Consider the following 20831-nt stretch of genomic DNA (forward strand, 5'->3'; position numbering starts at 1 on the left):
TCAGAAGTGCGGCTTATCTCGCCCAAAAATAAGTTTGGCCAATGAGGTAATCCTTATTCATTTTAGTTCTTAGTGTATAAAATAAATACAGATTTATTTTTTATAATAATTTGTTGTTGACATTGCAGTTAGCTTGTGAAAATGATTGTATTAAAGTCATGTTTAATGTGATAGAACACATAATAACCGTAATGGACTCTTGTAAATTATAGTTAATTTACAAACTGCAAATTAATTGACACTCAAGCAACAAATGTTGTATGTTTAGAGCACTGCACTATGCACATCGATTAACTGAGACAAGGGGGCATTACGTTTGAATACATGTTATTTAACACCTTAACATTGTATTAAATGGAACTCGGTAGTTATAGTGGTACTTTATAGTTTGTGTTCTGGATTTGCAGACATTTTATCTGCCAGGATACTTAACCCAGAAAGTAATTAGTGTTAATTTAGGTTAGAAACCTGATCCTGGCAAGGTATTTGGTATAACTAGGCTTTATTTTTTAAAATATTTATTTCCGTTGAAAGCAGAGTCATCTGGTCTGCGAGATATTGGTAAAAAGACTTCACTATTTGAATGTGATAAAAGCACTGCAACCACTTCAGAATTTAGAAAGATGTGACTTTTTTTTTACATTTAACCTAACAATAAGGCAAACGGGCTACCTGATGAAAAGCAGTCATCGTTGCCTATGGACATTTGCAACACCAGAGGAGTCGCCAATGCATCGCCGGCTTTGAAGGAGAGTTCTTTTTACACCCCTTTTGAAGAGCCCCATGTCATAGTCCTGAGGGAATACCTCAGGAAGTAGTTTAATCCACATTTTGCACGTACACGGCAAAAATGACCATGCAAACCGAACCGTGGAGGACTGCTCCACGGTTCAAGTTGATGTGGATGGAACCTCATCCTTCAATCATCCTTAAATTAAGATTTAACTAAATGTGCTACAATTTTTTTCGACTATGAGGGAACGTGAATAGTATCTTCTTATATTCTTGCATTGGTTAGTGTTGCGTTTAGTGACTGAGACCTGATTGCCTAGAGTGTAGCTTACATGTGTAGAATTGACAACGTAACCAGCACACCAGAATAGAGAGATTCAACAAAGGGCGCCATTATCTATGGCTATGGAAAGGCACGACAACAATGCCATTTTGCGAAAAATTGGCATCGTTGTCAAACTCTCCTGTTTGTTATCTTTCACAATATGTTTTAAAGTACATAGATTAGTTGAACACGTGGCGACGTCGCCGCAACCTCCCGGTGAGAAGACGCCCTTAAAGCGGCTCGACGAGATATTGAGAGTGTAGCTTTTTACTCTATATCTCTTTTGTTTCGCGACAGACACAACGATGAAATATCATTTAAGAACGAAATTTACTGACATAGCTCCTAGAGTTAGAAAACATATAGCAATTTTTAGGCTACAACTAATGTCGCGGAACATAATATATCAGTTGGCGTAGAAAAGGCCAAGAAGAGCCCCACTTTGGAGTTCAAATAATATTTTTTCACTTCAGGTGTTAACTATAAAATGTGAATGAGTAACTCATCAATTTCATAATACATTTATTTATTTCCTCAACAGTAGGCGCGTTGGAAAAATAACATCGGATCTATAATTATTTTCCATTGTTTCGCAGAGTGAGCCGTGTCTTGGGGGAAAAGCAACCCGGGCACTACGGTGGCCCCCGACACACCAGCACCAGCGCCCCAGCCCCCGGGTGAGTAATAATACTATAAGTATCCATTGAAAGGTAATAGAATCAGTTCCATCGAGGATGTGCCACTGTCACATATATTTCTTGCGCAAAGCAGTGTCGCGTTTTGGTGGTAGGTGGCTGACTTACAAATGGCTGTAATGCCACCATATTTCATTCCAGACTTATAGAATATATATCAATATATTCATATTATAACGAGAAAGATTTATTTGTATCGATTTAAATAAATCATTTCACTGTTACAAAGCTGCGTTATCCAGATTTATAGTCCGCGCCAAACTGCTAGTCCGCTCTGACCTTATTGCGAGATTCTGTGTTTTATTTCGTTAATATTGAGTGTTTAGTTCAAAATACTAATATTTGTAAGGAACGTCAGAAGAAAAGGCTCAATCGAGCTGCTAATTGTTACGATCATTATAGTGATTTTGAGATTACAGCATGTTACGAGTATTATTGCGTTAAGTTTAGAAGAGTAAAACTTTTAACATCTCCTAAGAAAAAGAGTAGAATAACGTCTGTCGAGCAGCTCATAGTATAAGTAACAATAACAATATTAGGCACTAGCTGACCCGGCAAACTTTGTACCGCCTCAAAATCTATTTATCAAATATATTTCATATAAAATATAGCCTATGTTACTCGTGGATAATGTAGCTTTCGAATGGTGAAAGAACTTTTAAAATCGGTCCAGTAGTTTTTGAGCCTATTCATTACAATCAAACAAACTAATAAAGTTTTCTTCTTTATAATATTAGTATAGATAAATAGATTCAATAAAGGTTGTAGTGCAAAATGAAATGGATGTGGGAAACGTACAAAGCCGCCGTTTTAAATTACAATATTGATTGAATTAAGTCATGTTTGTATTGATGTATACCCAAATATTACATTTATCCGACTTTTGTTAAAAGTATTGTTTAATGTAATATGTAATGCATTAAGATATTACAGATACACATTCAATAAGCACACTTAACTATTCAACGATTGCCAAAAAATCGCTATTCGGATTGTTTATTAAAAATAGAAATATATAATATAATTATTTTTATTTTTAATAGTACGAGTTGCAATATCACACGCTGGCGGCAAAAGGATAATAAAACGGTATATGTAAGTATTTGATAGGGCGGCTTTTGTTAAGTCCACACTGTTGTCCGTTCATTTGTGCACGGAACGGGTCACGCCGGGCCGTACTGATAGTGTAATCACGCTTGTTATTGCTTGTTGGAGAATATTTGATTGTTGTGCTCCAAGCGTACGCGATGAGTATCAATTTGAAAGATTACTACGTGGCGTAGCGGTTCCTGTGCTCATCTGATAAGCGAAGGGTTCGGTGTTAGCACTTTTGGGTAGGCAAAAATGTATTATGTTGAATTCATACTTTTGTTCCAGTTCTGAGTCTTCGTGTGCCTGTCTGTGACAGCTCTCAGCACTCAATTTTACTTTTAGTAGAAGTTGTTATGACTTGTGAATCGGTTGTAGTGGGTTGTTGATTACTTTGATGGCATAAATATAGTAATTTATCACTCGTTCTCAAAATGCGGGTGTATACTATTTCGCGCTTCGCCATTGCGGTGGACTATGGGTTAATAACCTTTCATTCTAACAGGAGACCCGTACCCAGTTTCCGTAATGGGTCGGTGAATTTGTATGAATTTTTACTACAGATCGATTGTATGTTTAAAAAAATTGGAGAAAAAGACTCATCATAAACAAACGTTCGTACTCGCACTCGCACACAAAGATTTGTTTAGAACTTTCTCTTTGTCCACCATTCTGCTCTGGAACTAAGTGAAGTGCACTGGTGTATTTTGGACAGCAGGAATAGAATCATGTCAACTGGAAGGTAAAATTGAGTATAATAATAACTGAGGCGTGTAATTTAACATTTAATTTTAATAGATTTATCTGTTTAGTTCACTTTGTAAAAGCTGTTTAAACTGCTTGTTGAGTGACAAATTGATTTTTTTAGGCGGAACTAAATAGTTTATTTAAATATAGTTTGGAAATTGTTTTTGTTTGTTAGAACTTGTTTTTAAACTGCGAATTATATAAAAATAAAGTAGGAAGTTTTCTAGGGCAAAAAATCATAATGAAACTCCTTTGTAGGAAATAACCAAGAGTAGGTACGTATTACAAAAGGGGAATTTAGGTTGCTCCATAGCCCATTTACCTACTTTACTCCTAACATTCGCGTTTGTACTCATAAATTAGTCTTTACAAAAAGTATTGTTATAATTTTCCGACTAATATAAATATTTCGTTGTAACCTTTTACGAGTATATTCCAACCTTTGCTAGCTACTGGTTTCTCCTTACGACTAGAGGAAGCCTGCATTATATTCATCACGCTCTCCATTGTAGATTGGTACAGGAAAAGGTACAAATTGATACCTACATTTGAATTTACGAAACGTCCATAGGTAACAACTTGTTTGTCCCTGTAGTCTTGGGACTAGAATAGGGCTACGGTATCCCCTGCCTGTCGTATGAGGCGACTAAAAGGGGGCTTCTGGGGTTGCGGGCGGCATGAGTGGAAGCTCGAACCGTCCAGCAAGTAACCCCGGGAAGGACGACGGTGTGTGTGGCCGCATACCGTTGTAAACACTAGGTGTGTGGGAGGATCATAAACTGCTCCCCCAGGGAAGAGCCCGATTGGGGCATCGCGCTCGGAGGACTCCGGTTGTGTTCCATCGGAGATCCCGGAGTTCTCCACCAAGCGCCGAGGACGGCCACCGGCGGGGTTTTAGTGCGGTAAAAATCCCACATAACCCGGCGTCGCTCCCACGTCGTCGGGTACCTTTTGAAGGTTTCCCCCTCGTAAACAAAAAGAAAAAAAAAGGTAACAACTTGTTACTAACAAGGTTTAACGACTACAACGGACCGTACAATAACCAGGCCCGGCCTCTTAACGTGCCGTCTGAAGCATGGGAGCTCCCAACGTTCCTTAATTAACTTTCTAGTTTAGACCGCCCCTAACAGAGACGGATGGTGGATAAGCATGAAATGTTATCACATTTGCATTCATCTTATTAATGTCATAACTAGACAAAGTGCAACTAAATCTAAAAATAATATTTCAAATAGATCTAAAATAAAACTGTGCGCATAACCAATAAGCAAGCATTTGCGTAAATCCGATTCCAGTAATATTATAATCGAATAAGAATTACATACGTACATATATCGTCGTGTATGACTGACCACGGTATTAAAATCAATAATTTATTATGAGACGTAAATAACTTGTGCTGTAAACATAACTGATTTATGTGTCATACGACAGCCACATAAAATCAGTATGTAGCATAATAACATAAAATAATATCGTTGTGTAAAAGAGGTGAACATATTTTGTTTGGATCATAATCCATTTTGCATAAAAATAGCATGTAAATAAGCAAAGACACAATCGTTGAATACTTTTTTCTCAAATACTCTTTTTTATTTGTTTACTATTGATCAATTAGTTAGTGTTATCTATAAAAAATTGAAATTCTATTATATGGTACGGTCGAATCTCGACAACTGCGCGAGGACTTTATTTAAAACGTATAATAATAAATGTGCTCAAATATTCCATTCCATCTAATAGGTATACTACTTCAAGGAAAGTATGTAATATTTTATGACCCTGTTAAACCTTGTATGTTGTTTGTTAAATTTGTTTCATCGTGATACTTCCTCACGTAGAATGTGACATAGGGAGATATCAAGCCATCTCTCTCTCTCTCTCTAGAGTCTATTAGATACGTCCAATGAGGAACCTTTGCCGCCTGAAAATGATATTTCATCTCCCTCCTTTCTCTTCCTGCGCTTCCCATTTAGGCTTCTAACAATTCCATCAATATCAAGTGTGGTACCACAAATCCCGCTCGCGGTAGCGCTCGCCATCACTGAACTTCTATGTCTCTACGCCTGATATATTATGTCCAATATAACAGTGTTTTAAAATGATTTTGTAATATATAGCCCGGTCAAATTAGACATAAAAATAGTGACCAAATAACAAAAAATCAGGGAAAGCCAAATTTTCGTAGAGACATTGGATTTACCATTACAAATAAAGTGTCAAAAGTCCCCATCGATCCGATGTGTGCGTCGGCAGATTTCGGAGTCAAATTTCAAAATTTTAGGTTTTAATTTTAAGTTTTATCAAAAAAGTACTTTAGGTCAAAATTATAGATCTCAAAATTCTCTATAAAAATGGTCCTTATATTTTTTCTCTAAGATCTATCATTTCCCAGATAGTACGCTTGGTAGAATCACGTTCTACATGATATGCACATTTCCATACCACTTAAGAGGTAGTCAAGGTAGTAAGTAGTAATAGGAGTAGCAGACGAGCATACACCAGCAAGAGCATATAGACCACCTGATGGTAAGTGGTTATTGAGAAATAACCGAATTGCCAACTAAGAAGCAGCAGATGACATAAATGGTCGCGCATTATTTTGACACACTATGAAATAGATTGAAAAATATTGTCACGTAAGATTTATTAGAAATGTCTATCTACATAATATAATGTATGGAGCAGTGAGCGGGTCATATAACATAAAGTAGATCGTATGACCATTTCCTATTTCCGTTTAATTAAAAATACGTCACGAGTATTTCTTTCTTATAATATATCTTTTTTGTTATATAATATAGGAGAAGCAGACGAGCATGCAGTCCATCTGAAGGTAAGTGGCTACTACCGCCCATGGACATACGTAATGAACCCCAGATAGGATTAGATATTCTTACCTGAGGTTGGCCACAGATGCGCCGCTACCCCTGGGGAGTAAGCTGGAACCTCTCGGAAAAGTCTGTCTCCCTTACCACACCCTTCAAACCGGAACACGACAGCGCCTAACACTGCTGTTATTAGGCAGAAATAGGTGTGGCGGTGGCCGGAGTCGAACCACAAATGTTCTACGACCTTGTAAATACATCTGTAGATATTGTGGATATATCTGTTTTATAATGGTTCCCATAAACCATGTCCAATACGTGAGTCACTATTGCAGTGAGTCACAAACCGCAATCAAAATAAGAAATTCAATAGTCATTGACCGGCAATCTACACTTATTTTATAAAGGAGAAACGTGACTGTTCGTCTCGTCCTTCGTCGTATGTCCTGAGAAATTACTAAACTGCATTTTATTCAATCTTTGAAGTACGAGTAAGTCGTGTAGTTTTCATTTATATATTTTACTGTTAAATTTCACATTGTGAATATCTAAGTAAATTGTTAAATTGAGATACATATATATTATTCATGTTTTGAGTCTGTCATTGAACTTTTAGTAATATGCGCATAATTTTTAATTTACGTCCCGATAGGCGATATTTACAAGCTGTTACATCGTGAAGCAAAATCATTTTAATCTTGCCTACCTACCCAATATTACTTTTGAAAAACTTTAAAAGTCCTACATTTTTCGATCATACATATTTCGTAACAAACCTAAATTTAGTTTCGGGGAAACATAGCCTAAATTAGGACACTCGTTATAGAAAAGTGAAGTCTAATATTTAAAATATAATCAAATATTTATTTATTATCATAATCAAATCGTGTGCAAGTCATTATATTACTGGTTTTATATTCTTTTTAACAAAGCGGACATGTTAGTGAAGACAAGTAGTCAAAATTGATTTAGCGGTGACCTATTTTTTTCGAGATAATTATCTAATCTACGTTGTACATCAAATGCTGGTCGTATAACAATATTATCATCCGCTGAATGCACGCTGCTGACGTACATACCGGTGTACTATGTGTACTGGAAGCAACATTTTTGTTTAGTTTCCTTTGTAACTCACGATGTCGACTGACCTAAGTTAGTAATGATGTCTATTTCTTTTAGGTTAAAGAAATAGGTATGTAGTTGTCCATAGAGAACAATCATCCCATAACGTCAGGTGATAGGCGTACCTAGTTTTTCAGTGAATTATCTATTTAAATAATCTAACTTTAGGTAGGTTCTAAGATAAGTCACCTCGGGTCCTCATCACCTTGTTAATTAACCCCCTATTTTCACGCAAAGCTGCTGAGAATCACGTTCTCTCACTTGCATTCTCTCTGTTCTGTTTGATTTTCGGAATGCCCTTGGGCTGTCTGAGAACACTTAATCTTTTAGGGATACGACGTGTCTTGTCCAGTGCTTTGTAGGCAGTTGGCGCTAATTTTGGCCGTAATACCTACTAGTAGACTACGTTCCGTCAACCTTCGTGTTGCCTTTCTCTTCCTTACACTAAGATTTCAATAAGATTGCCACGACCTTGAGTTGCTGTAATGAAACGATTTCTTTTTATTTTCATTATTAGCAATGAAATGGTCATCCTAACCTTAAATTATATTGAAATTAATAAACGTGTACACATGAACCCTTTATAATGGACGGAGAGGAGTTGCAGAATATAGACTTATTAAGTGTGGGCGCCTAATTGTGTGTGCCGGTTAATTATTTCATTATGTCCATATTTACATTATATATCTACTTACTGAATCAGGAAAAATATACAGGTAAATTGATACTGCAATTTTTTTTACAAAAATATACAACCGACTTCTATGTCACTACAAAGTAAAAAATAATTCAAATAAATGTTGGTTTAGATGGATCCTAACCATATTTAAGTGGGACCAACTGCCAGCTCGTCTCTACACAATAAAAGAAAGATAATTAAAATCGGTCCACTAACGGCGGAATATTTCGTGTACATACATAAAAAAAATATACCGGCCACCCCCTTTTTGAAGTCGGTTAATAAAGGGTTCATAATGAGCATGGTATCAATGACTGTAATACAGATTTTATTTGGATTAAATTACCTCAAAAATTTATACCTTCTCAATCCTTGCTATACATTTGTTTGTCTGTCGGTGCCGTGCCGAATACAGCTAATTTTTTTTTTTTTTATTCCAGTCGTTACATATTATGCCGACCCTACTCTAATTAATGTACTAAAATGATCTTGTACCGTTTTGGCTTTCAATCATTACAAAATATTCCAAAATAAGATAGATATGTATAAAATCTGACGTATCCACAAATAAATAAAATATAATGTATTAAATAAATAAATAAATAAATAAATAAGGACACTGTCCGATTATGACACGGAAACAAATAAAAGAACATACATACATACCTGGAAATTTCAATTTAATAATACAAAATACTTAGTGTAAAATATATTTAAATCTCATAAAAATAACAGTTATAATAGTCCAATGCTAATTTTACTAGCTGACCCGGCGTTGTGTTGCCATATAAATAAAAAAATGTTAAGGGTGAACAACCCTTATCATCGTTATCACTTAGGGGTATGAAAAATAGATAGTAGCCGATTCTTAGTTCTACTGAATATGCATATAAAATTAGGTGAAAATCGGTAAAGCCGTTTCGGAGAAGTACGGTAACTAACATAGTGACCCGAGAATTTTAAATAGTCAGCCGAGAATTTTGTTGTAACGGGATGATAGGTATGTCGATACGCGCAAATTCATTCCAAACAATTTTTAAGGCGACCTTCTATATTTTCTAAGCTATAATTGAGCCGATACCGTGTTTCCACTGGCCGTTGTTTGCCAACGAGTAAACAGACACACGCTAAATGCGAACGCCATGATGTCATTGTTTCCAAGACCTCTTCACGGCTCCATGTAACATCAGCACGCAGTATTGAGGTGATACTTAACGTAGCGTAGTTAAGGTATTTACTTACTATGAAGGTTAATGACATGGCGAGCGACACGGTCGCCGGCGGTAAGTTACGCACGATGTTTCTTTTAGTGCAGGTTTAATATGCCATAAGGAGTTGTAAATGTAGTAAGCAGTGAAGGTGTATTATGAAGAAAATCTGTTTTATGGTCCGGAATCCGTTACATGGTAGGAATATTACATACGAGTACCTACCATAGTTAATTGGCCGTTGTGATTTGTACCGTGACCGTGCTACGAGTATTATCTAAATGATGAATATCTCCATAAGATAATACCTATACATTTTAATATTATATTGCGTAGGTCGTTTATGTTACAAATACTATAATCCTACATAAAATTAATTCCTATTTGGAATGACTTACAATATTCTGATTTAATTCTATAGTTATATGTAGCGTTCATAACTATCAAGTGACATCAATATCAAATTGAGCTAAAATTAATTTTGAAGAGCAGTCATCAGTTTAGATAATTATATCCATATTGTATTAACTTACAACATAATGTTATTCTAATTAGTGCTAAAGATTTATTTATGTATAATATGCTTCATTAAGAAGTGTGTTTAAGAAATCTACTCAGATAGAAAAGTTATATAAAGTAAGTAAATTGTTAGTTGGCTCATTACCTTATCCTTATCCCTTGATTAATTAATTAAGGCTTGAGTATAATGAGTCGCGTGTAAATTGGAAAACGCGAGCGACCGTAACACTTAGGATCAAAATGATCCGGTGTTCGTTACTTCAGCATTACTTTCAGTCTGGAGATCACGCCGTCTTGTTGTCAATAGCTAACGAAAGATATACAGTTCAGTGCTAACCTGTAGGTAATAGGTACATTTACTTAAACTTCGTTGGAAATATTCATCTATCAACACTAGATCATTATTGGACTTCAATGTTGAATAATAGTAATTTGATGGGTTTTATAGTCTTATCGATGGTTATCTATCGATTTGATTATGACTTGTAAGGCAAAGTATTATTTATTTTGATAAAGGTCTGTTTAATTGGATTATAATATACCCTAGGTACTTACAAATTAGGATGTCTATAATGCTAATTCCTCGGAACATTAATAACTTATTCTAATACTGACACCATAAATGTGCTATGCCAAATGCCAATTTATTTTGTTAGGTACTAAGTAAAAGTGGTGTATTCGGTCGGGGTACATTTACAAAGTTTTTTCTTTTTATAAATAGAGTCTGCGTTCGTTACAAGAGTTACTTCCGGTCTAGAGATCATAGTATAGTGTTAGTGATGGCGGGGTGGCAGTATTAATTTAGATGCTTGGTGAGGTAATATTCCAAATATTTTGATTTTAAGACTTTATTTTATTTTCTCGACGTATATTTAATGTCGAAATAGTAGCAGTTATTGCACGAAAAGATTAATCTATTAAAACAGATTGTAGAATGACTACAGATGTTAAAACAGGTGCGTGCGCCCGTTATGAGAGTAATATTTTAAAAAATGGGGTTAAGACTCAAAGGCGTGAAGGAACTAGTACGTAAGGCGCAAGCTTTCCGAGTAATCCCTAATGCATTGAAACCATTCAGAACGAGGCGACCCGGCCGGAGAGTAAACAGGCAACTGTGTACTCCCTGCGAAGAACACTTTACATACCTAGGAACGTGTACATATGATCACCGTGCGGGCTGTTCGATAGTATTACTACAGCGATGAAAGAAGTGTTGATAGATTATCATGATTCTCACGAGCCCTTCGGTCACGACGACACGACGTTATTGTTTTTGATCGATCGATTTTTAGGGTTCCGTACCCAAAGGGTAAAAACGGATTTATTACTATTATTAAGACTTCACTGTCTGTCCGTCTGTCATCTGTGGAACCGTAAAAGACTTTTTTACACTTGATTTTTTTACAGAGGACGCATAACGGTGGCCGCTATAACAAAAAATACTAAAAATAAAATAAAGTTGAATATTAAAGGGGATCTCCATCTCCACAACAAACCGGCAATTTTCGATCCAACTGTTATATCCTACTAGGAAAACAGTTGAAATTGTTACAATCTGTTTACTACTATAACTGCTATTATAATTAATACAAATAAGGCCAATAAAATATAATTGAATTGGCGAATTATTTCATTTGTCAAGCAAATTCATATACCTAACAAATTTCATGTAAAGTGATTGTTTATATTGCTATGTGAGAAAGATGTGCTAATATTAAAACATATCACTACATAGCTTTCCTAATTTTGGCATTGTATCAAGAAACTACAATTTGATTGTTACAATACAACCCGTATTTGTAAATTTTGCTGTGTATATGGTATGAAAAAATGTATGCTGATATTTCGACAATAGATTAAGCACTGGCGCTCAGCCAACTGTTATTTCATAGGTTGATATCTTGCAGATGTATCGCGTTTAAAACTGTATCACTGCATCGCTAGGGACGTCATTGCGCACAAACCTTTATGCTCATAAGCAAGTCATAAAAGGAAATACGTATGTATACATGCGACTAGATTATCTGGATATAAAGATAAGAGAAGCGCTCACAGCTCAGTGCCACCTAAATATTAAATAATAAAAAATGGCCAAGTGCAAGTTGAACTCGCAAACGGAGGGTTCTGTTCCATCATAATCTTCATATTTTCTTTATTTTACTATAGTATTTGTTATTATAGACATTAAAGTAAATGTATTGTGAAAATTGAATTATTGCGGTTTCTTATATGGTGACCCCAATTTGTTGTTATAGCGGCTACCGTTATACATACTCAGTAAAAATGTAATTTTAAGGTCTATCTATTACGGTTTATAGATAGAGTTTAGAGATAGAGCCATGTGACAGAGGAACAAATAGCAAAGGGTTAGTGATACGGTTCCATTTTTACCCTTTTGGTTTTGGATACGGAACACTAAAAACGAAATGCTGGGTCGAGCAACATCAAGCAAGGTCAACCCTTGAGGTTTCTATGAGATTCTGTCTACAAAGTTGTTGTAATTGGACAGTGAAAACTTAGTTGAAGGTTTTCAAGTGATTTGAGAACATCCCATAGTTTAGACTTTTCCTATTATATTTTTATACAGGGTGCGGTGCGGAAGCTTTCTTATTTGAAGTGCGCGCTACATAGTAAGTTCTAATAGTGGAAATAAGCTCATTTGGAAGGTCTTAGCCTAAGATTTTTGAGTCGTGGACCGCGCCGCAACCTATACATTCACACTGTAGTTATAAAGAGTATCTAGCATTCATTTCACTTTTAGGTTGAAATCTAAAATATGAATGGTTACGGGCAGTTTAGATTTACCGCGTTGGATACTGTAGCAAGATTCGAGTGACGCAAGAACGAACAGGAATATCAGTAATATTCAAATCGAATATTATCAGGAATTCAAATAATATCATGAATATACAAATGTATTTTTTTACATTTTTCTGAAAAATGGCTAAAATGGCATATACATACGCCGATATCGACGGGTCCTACGTAAACTGGTGCAAGTGCGTTTTCACAACTTTACAGTAGACTTATGTATACATAGAATAATATCAAACTTACTACAACATCAAATACATCATAGCAAAAAAATCACATGTACGAGTACATGAAGAAATGCCTTGTTACATATTTAAATTTCTTAATAATTCTACTACTATTAGATATATACGAATTTACCTTAAATGGTGGTTTTATTTCAGCGTATAGCATCACGTACGTGAAGCTAAATAACTCCGGTGAGTCAGTTTCGGGAGTTCGGGACCGCGTATATTGATTGTAGGGACGAGTGCCCGTACACGTGACCACCGAGTACCCACATGTATGTATGTAACTAACAGGAGAACGAATTCGGTGACTAATACCTTTGTAAGTCTATTATTGTCGGGCGGGGTGTTGGAACTTTTAGGTTTCCTATATGAAATACCTTTGTAAGTCTATTATTGTCGGGCGGGGTGTTGGAACTTTTAGGTTTCCTATATGAAATTCGACACTGCAATACAAGTTGTTTATAAAATCTTCTATTGATTGTGCCTTTTTTGTAATCTTGGCTATCTATTAGTTGGTATTGGTTACATTACTAGTTGATCAAGTCGTAACAACGTTATAACATTGCCATAAAATGTTTAGTGCGGACTGCGGCTATAGATGCATAATATTTAATGAACAAACGAACTTACCAAGTGAAGTTTGATCCTAATTATACGAACAGCTTCTTTCTATTCCATTTTACAATGAAGCTGTAAAGCATAATGTAATGTAATGTGTTTTACTATATCAGTAATTATTAGGCACATATTCAGTTTTCAGTGTTATTCTTTTGCTAGTAGTACTTGTTCCTGCTTAACGTTAAGCAACAAAAATCTTCATAAAATATTGGCGTACCTATTTTTCAGCCCATTTGTAAATGGGGTTAGTGGGACCGTGCGAGTGATTAAGTGTTAATATGCAATAATAATCAAGTAGGTTATTTATATAATTGCCCTCTTCAATCGAAGATAGAATTAGACTAAACTATGTCAGATTGTTTGTAAGATATACCGCTTTTAGTGTAAATTAAAACTATGATAATATCATAAAGTTATCGAATTAAAATGGATGTTAATATACGTAATGGTTAAATAGATTATTTAGATTATTATAGTCATAAGCATAAGCAGTGATAGCCTAGTGGTTAAGAAACGCGGCCTCTCGATCGAAGGGTCCGAGGTTCAAATCCCAGGCACGCACCTCTGACTTTCAAATTTATGTGCGTATTACAAATTAATTATCACTTGCTTAGACGGTGAAGGAAACATCGTGAGGAAACCTGCATACCTGAGAGATTTATATAAAAAAAAAATCTTAAAGGTATGTGAAGTCTACCAATACGCACTTGGCCAGCGCGGTCGACTATGGCCTAATCCTTCTCATTATGAGAGGAGACCCGTGCCCAGCCGTAGGACAGTAATGGGTTGATGATGATGAGTCATAAGCGTGTTTCGAAATTCAGCGGCAATTCTTCTGGTTAGCTTTTTTGAAGCTGTTTGTTTCGCGGCCTCGGGTTAATAAGTGCAGACACGGTAAAGATATCTATATGCTTATACTGTGGTGCAGATTACACCAGAACTTTACACGGCCGCCTGTAATGGAAACGGGAATAAATTAATAAATTGTGTATGATCCGCTATTCCATGTAGGTGTGTAGAAATAATTATATTAGTTGTTGTGTAGAATTGTAGAAATATTTAATTAGATACGTGATGAATGTTTATATACAAATAAAATATGAAATGAAATGATCATCTGTAAATTCGAATTGAATGCTTCTTTCGTGCTTATCAAAATATAAAACCTTTAACATAATGTTTGCGTATATGTGTATCATAATTGTTAATATTAAGAATTATTGAACTGATTTATATCGGATTTCCACTTAATAATAGATATTTTTATCTCATGAATGTTAAAAGGTACTGGGTAAAACCTAAAACGCGTTTCGAAAATGATAAATGGAAAGTGAAAAACCTCAAGGGTTATATGTAAGGTGAGGTTAGTGTAACAAAAATTATATGTATTACAGTCGTTCTAACGTCTGACCTTAAATTGAATGTGACATCCCGTTTAACTGGACCTCTTTGATGCGACCTGGAAACGTAATTGGTTTTGAAAGCGATTTAAGTCGTTTTTGAATTTGCATGAATCACACCATCTAATATATATATCGGGGATAACACGATTAAGACATCAAAGGGACACGTCAGTCAGTAATCAGTAATAATAAAATAAGTTATCACAGTTAGTCGGTCAAGTATATAGCAAAATAACCATAGCGATCAAGCGCGTTAATTAGGTAAACCGACAGTTTCGTATTGGAGATGTGACCGGGTCCATGACCCACGGTAAACTACCCTCATTCTCGAATACGACTCTGTGCGCATGGCGCACCTTTGTTAAATAAAAGTGACGTCACGGCGTCTACCTGAGGTACAGATAATAAAATTAGCAATCTTATCAAACAACTATATCGATATCCACGACATATAGATTTAACAACGTTTTACGGTGGACCACAGTTCTGGCGTAAGTTATCTTTTGTATAAGTCTACTTCATTCAATCCTTAGCACTTAACAAATGAATATAAGTAGGTAATTGATAGTGGGCGATGTAATTGATAATGTGTAATGCGTCTATTGCCTCAGAAATTTAGCGAAGTGGTTATATGAGTTGCGTAATTACATTTATCATTTGTATGTCACAGACAGAAAACTATGATCGCTTAAAAAGTCTATTACTACATTTAAATACATTGATATCGCAAAAATAATACCTTGATTGATTTTCTTGCCGTTACTCAACCCTGAATATATCATAAAAACAAAATTTTCTAGGGATGTTGATCATTTTCTCATTTAAATACATGTGTGAATTATTTACATATCTGTTATCGAATATAGGTGTTCGCTGTTGAATATTTATTGCAGCTTATTGAACTTTCCAATGATAACAGTAGGTGAGAGGGGTAAATAATCTCTGACTTTGTTTTTGGATATGTGCGACAATTAGTCCTATCTTCGTTTACTTATTATGAATTGGTAACATAACCTTCGAAGACACCATGACGTTCAATCCTAGGTCACACCTTTGCCCATATATGCATCAAACCATAGATAGTAAAGATTACTCACTACTAACAAGAAAATGTAACCAGGTTTTGTCCATGTCATACATTTTCGTATTTGAAAAAATATTAAAAAATGTAGTTTTTTAGATAATTTACGAATGAAACGATATTTATCTGCACTATTTCTTCGATTTCGTGCTTTTGCACCACATGTCAACATTGTTCCGCGTAAAGTACGCCATGACAACCATTAAATGGCTGTAATTGTAAGCCGTTGAAGCCATTTAATGGCTTTCTTCAATTACAAGGCGGCGAGATATCTATACTTATCTATGCTTCAAACAAACTAAATGTGCCTTAGGCATGGAAATTCCAGAACAATCGAAATCAGTTCAGTTGTTTGAACTACGTCAAACGTACGATTGAACTATAAGTACTTTGAAAAATAATATCAACCCAACTTATACATAACCATCTTGATTGAAAACACGTGCTCTAATATGCGCCGACCTTTGCGCTTGTTGTACTAACAAGGAAGGGCCGCATTACTACATAATACTTATATATACTTTCCATGTAGAATAACTTGCCAATATTCATCGTGTATCATAAATGTGCACGGTTGGCGTTAGCACTGCAAAACTGATACTGCAATTTCTTTGATCGATATAGGTACAATGTTTAATTGCTAAAGGAAATCAAAGGAATATTGATTCTGATAATCCGCTATTTTCAGTAAGACATGACAAGCTAAAACTTAAAATGGGAAAGTAAATTAATCTTATTTACCACCAGATTCATTGAGAGGATTTTGTGATTGCGTAGGATAATTGCAAATACGAGGTATGTCGCGTCGCGGAAATGAATGCGGGGTCCGTTTGTATGCCAATCATACATCAGTACCCTTACCATGAGTTCTTACGTTTTGACAAATATGACTGTTTTGGTATTTGTTTACGTATTGGCCCATACAATTTGCAAGTTCTGATATAATCCGCTAGGGGCGCTGATTGGACAGTTGTACGTAAACTACGTACAACCATGTGCTTCATATATTCACTATATTACAAGTAATGTAAAGTGGTCAACAATTACCAACCAATTGATCGCAATGATGACATCGCCACAATCGATTGAAATTAATAAACATTTATGAACGGAAGCTTTAGTGCTATAGGAGTTAAGACGAACCTCCAATATTCCGTTTATTACTTCCATTAAGAGCTAAATTCGGACTCCTAGGTATCCTACCTGTTATATAATTTCAGTTTTCTAATGCCTCGTATTCCTTTGTAATCGTTAAAATTGTATTGTTTTCGATATGAAGCTAGAAAGGCTGTAATTAAGTTTGCTTTGACTAAAGTAATCCGACTGTGCAAAGCTCCCGACCATACAATTGGCATCCAAAATGTTTGGATTAAGAAGGAATCGTGTATAATTATACTGGGAAATATTAAAATCTATTTAATCAAATGAAGATTTGAGAAAATGACCTTACATCTTTAGAAGCGGAATAAACTAATTTCTTGCGGAATAATCTAATAATACAAAAATCTTTGACCAGAATACAGCAGAACCGAACTTGTCCATTTAAATTAGAAATAAGTAAGTTACAACTGTTGTTATAACTGTGGTATGTAATATATACATTTACTTCTTTATCCTATAAGTTGCAAAAATATATCGAAATATTCTGGATTTTAATTACCTACTCGGATGGTTATTGGGGATCAGGATGCATATCGGAGATTTTCATCAGTTTCATTCGTTCCGCCGTGGACATGCCGCCCGCGAATTTCCGGTGGACATATCATTCAGTACACCCCGTTTTATGTGAGCGGGATGGCTATTGATTTTCCATCCTTTCATCCAATTTCAAAACTGCGCCGGACAGCCCGCCGACGGCGTGTCTCGCGGAGACAATACAATTAAAATCTCATTGATATTTATAGAGTTTGTTTTCGCATACAAGTAAATAGTAGCTCTAATACCTTTTATTGATATTCAGCCGGATTTCCAGTTAATTGTTTTTTTAAACGATAAATTTTATCATCTAGAGTCTATACAATATTCTAGAGCACACACAGATTCACACATTATTGGTCCTGACGAATTATTTTTCGTAGATAAATACACATTTCAGAGATCTATGGACTTTCTTTCCGGCCAGAGTGGTGCAAGTGCACCCCCTTGTACCCTCTTTCCATGATAACATGAGGTTTTCTATCATAAAATAGCTTGGGAGGTTAATCTAATGTTTGTCGCAGATGTTACCAGCAATTATGTGGGTACAAAACAAATACACTATTACGACTACTACTATTACACTATTACGCTTTCGTAGGTGCTAAAATATCCGTCCCTGAAGTTCCGGGACCAGAATAGGGCTACGGTATGCCCTGCCTGTCGTAAGAGGCGACTACAAGGGGTTTCCGAGGTTGCGGGTGGCAAGAGTGGGAGCTCGAACCGCCCGGACAGCGACCCCGGGAAGGACGGTGGTATGTGTGGTCGCATAACCGACGGTTCACACCAGACGGTGTAACGAGCGTCACGCTCACCTGGGCGGAGCCCGACGGGGCAACGCGCTAAGAGGACTCCGGTTGCGTTCCTCTGGAGATCCCGGAGTCCTCTACGCAGGGCCGAGGACGGCCACCGTGGGGGTTTTAGTGCGGTAAGAATCCCACATAACCCCGTGCCACTTCTACAGCATAGGGTACCTTTTGAAGGTTTCTCCTCGTAAACAAAAAAGAAGGTATCAAAATATCCAGGTTACTTAGCAATACAACTTATAAGCATGCGACTTGGTTTAACCACATTATGAATGGATAACATCACAATGTTACACCGAAATGATAATAAACAAAACATATAAACGATCTGGAGCATTAATAACGTCAATACTATGTTGTGATAACAAATAAAATGTCATTATTTATTCACTATTGTAACGAAGTGTAGAGAGAGGTGCTTTAATGTGGTGTAGTGGTTGGAGAGGTTATTCGACGGAGGAGGATTTAAATATGGGAAAAACATAAGCTAAAAGAATTATTACAAATATCTCTTGCTCTATATTTTATTGTGAATCCGTAACTGAAACTATCGGATTTTCGAAATAAAAATGTATCCGGAACCGTAACCGAATCTGATATTAAAGTTGCGAATAATTTTAAAGCAAATGACACACTATTATGAATAGTTTTCGCTTGAACAAGCCGACACTGTTCAGTATAAATAAAATCAAATCATTGCTTATTTACAGGTATTTACTTCGCTTACAAGTCCTTAAAAATCTAATGTCCATAACCAAAATTATCCGCAACTATCAGATAATCCGCTTTAATTTTATTTTATTCGTAACCGAATATCCGAAACAGATAAAACATTTATAATAAATCCGTATCCATATCCAGATCCCAAATATTGTATCCATAATATCCCCACCATGAACCAACAATCGGCAAATAATAATTTAGCCGCTTTAATATAAGATTTTAAGATTTTTTCTAAATCACGAAACTTCTTTCCTACTTTGCCGAAGTATGTCGCTTATAAAAAAGGTCCTTCTATTCTATAGGTAGTCAATCACTTACAACCTTGTGGACAACTTCTACAGCTGCTGCAAACCTCTGGTTGTACACGAATAATGTTTTTTCTCCATTAGGTCAAATGTAAAATATCTGTATGAGAGGTATAAGATACGATCTGAATGATCTTCTTCTTAACCAATATTGATATGTAGTTAGATACTTAATATTGTAGCTTTCCCTTTACCTCGACCCGTTCCCTCCTTTTCCATATCGAATACAATTCATCAAATCGATTCCGAAATTCACATAATCTATTTGGTGGATCAAGTTTTTGCTTTGGTCTTAGGTCACTTCGCTCCCATAAATGCTGGTAGAATTCAAATTCTTATTTAAAAATATGTTATTCCACAAGCGCGAAAGAAATTAGTCGATGATCTGATTATTTTCTCTGCCGCCGGTCCATTGTTCGTGTGCCGTTGCCACAATCGGCTATTTGTTCCGATGATCATTGTTTGTTGTTTGTGCTCTCATTCATTTCCCATTTGTCGTCGGTCATCTCCACTGTGACGCCGTCTTACTCGATCTCTGAAGCTTTTTACTCATTTTTTGTCGGATTGAGTAGGATTTAAAATTTTGTAATGAAACGAAATGAATCTTTTACTCGGTTACCACCGCATAGTGCTGCATTTTATTCAGAGATAAATAATATGTGCAATTATACCTATAAATTTTGATGGACTTTTGGGGGCATTTGTTTGTAATAAGTATGTAATAATACATGGGATAAAAAGAATAACGTAGGCACAGTACAAACGATAGTTATCTGTATGCATCAATATACTCTACGGAATCGATCATATTGAAAAAATACAATAACATTACAAATGCAAGATAGTGGCAAATTACAGCGCTGTATTCCATAATATCCACGTAATCAACTGCCTGTCTATCATTCGATAATACATTAACTATTTATTATGAAGCATTTACAGCTATTTCCTTCGGAATACGATGCCTATGTAGGTCTGTCCATTTTGTACTAAAACTAGTATACATAACATCCAAACTACGAATTTTATTTAAAGGATTTTATGTTCATTATATTTAAATGAAAATAATTTTGTGTATATAATCAGTATTATTTATTTTTATTTATTTATTTTATTTTGAACACAGTCAGTCATATTATATTACACTACGAAATCATAAGCTAACTTAATATGTATTAATATATGCTATTCAGACTTTGAGTGCTTTTTCTA

At 35.6% G+C, this 20831-nt stretch overlaps 1 protein-coding gene across 3 annotated transcripts in view; it reads left to right on the forward strand.

The window, feature by feature from the left end:
- Positions 1-20831, forward strand: part of trc (Serine/threonine-protein kinase tricornered) — a 42227-nt gene that overhangs the window by 1734 nt on the left and 19662 nt on the right. For all 3 annotated transcript variants that reach the window (XM_073075301.1, XM_073075300.1, XM_073075302.1), the window contains exon 2: positions 1654-1734. The gene's annotated coding sequence lies outside the window, so the exon portion shown is untranslated. The remainder of the gene's footprint in view (positions 1-1653; positions 1735-20831) is intronic.

This window comes from Epargyreus clarus, unplaced genomic scaffold (genome assembly GCF_041222505.1).
Source record: "Epargyreus clarus isolate Ecla_fem2 unplaced genomic scaffold, WU_Ecla_fem_2.2 ptg000007l, whole genome shotgun sequence".
NCBI classification, from domain to species: Eukaryota; Metazoa; Arthropoda; class Insecta; order Lepidoptera; family Hesperiidae; genus Epargyreus; species Epargyreus clarus.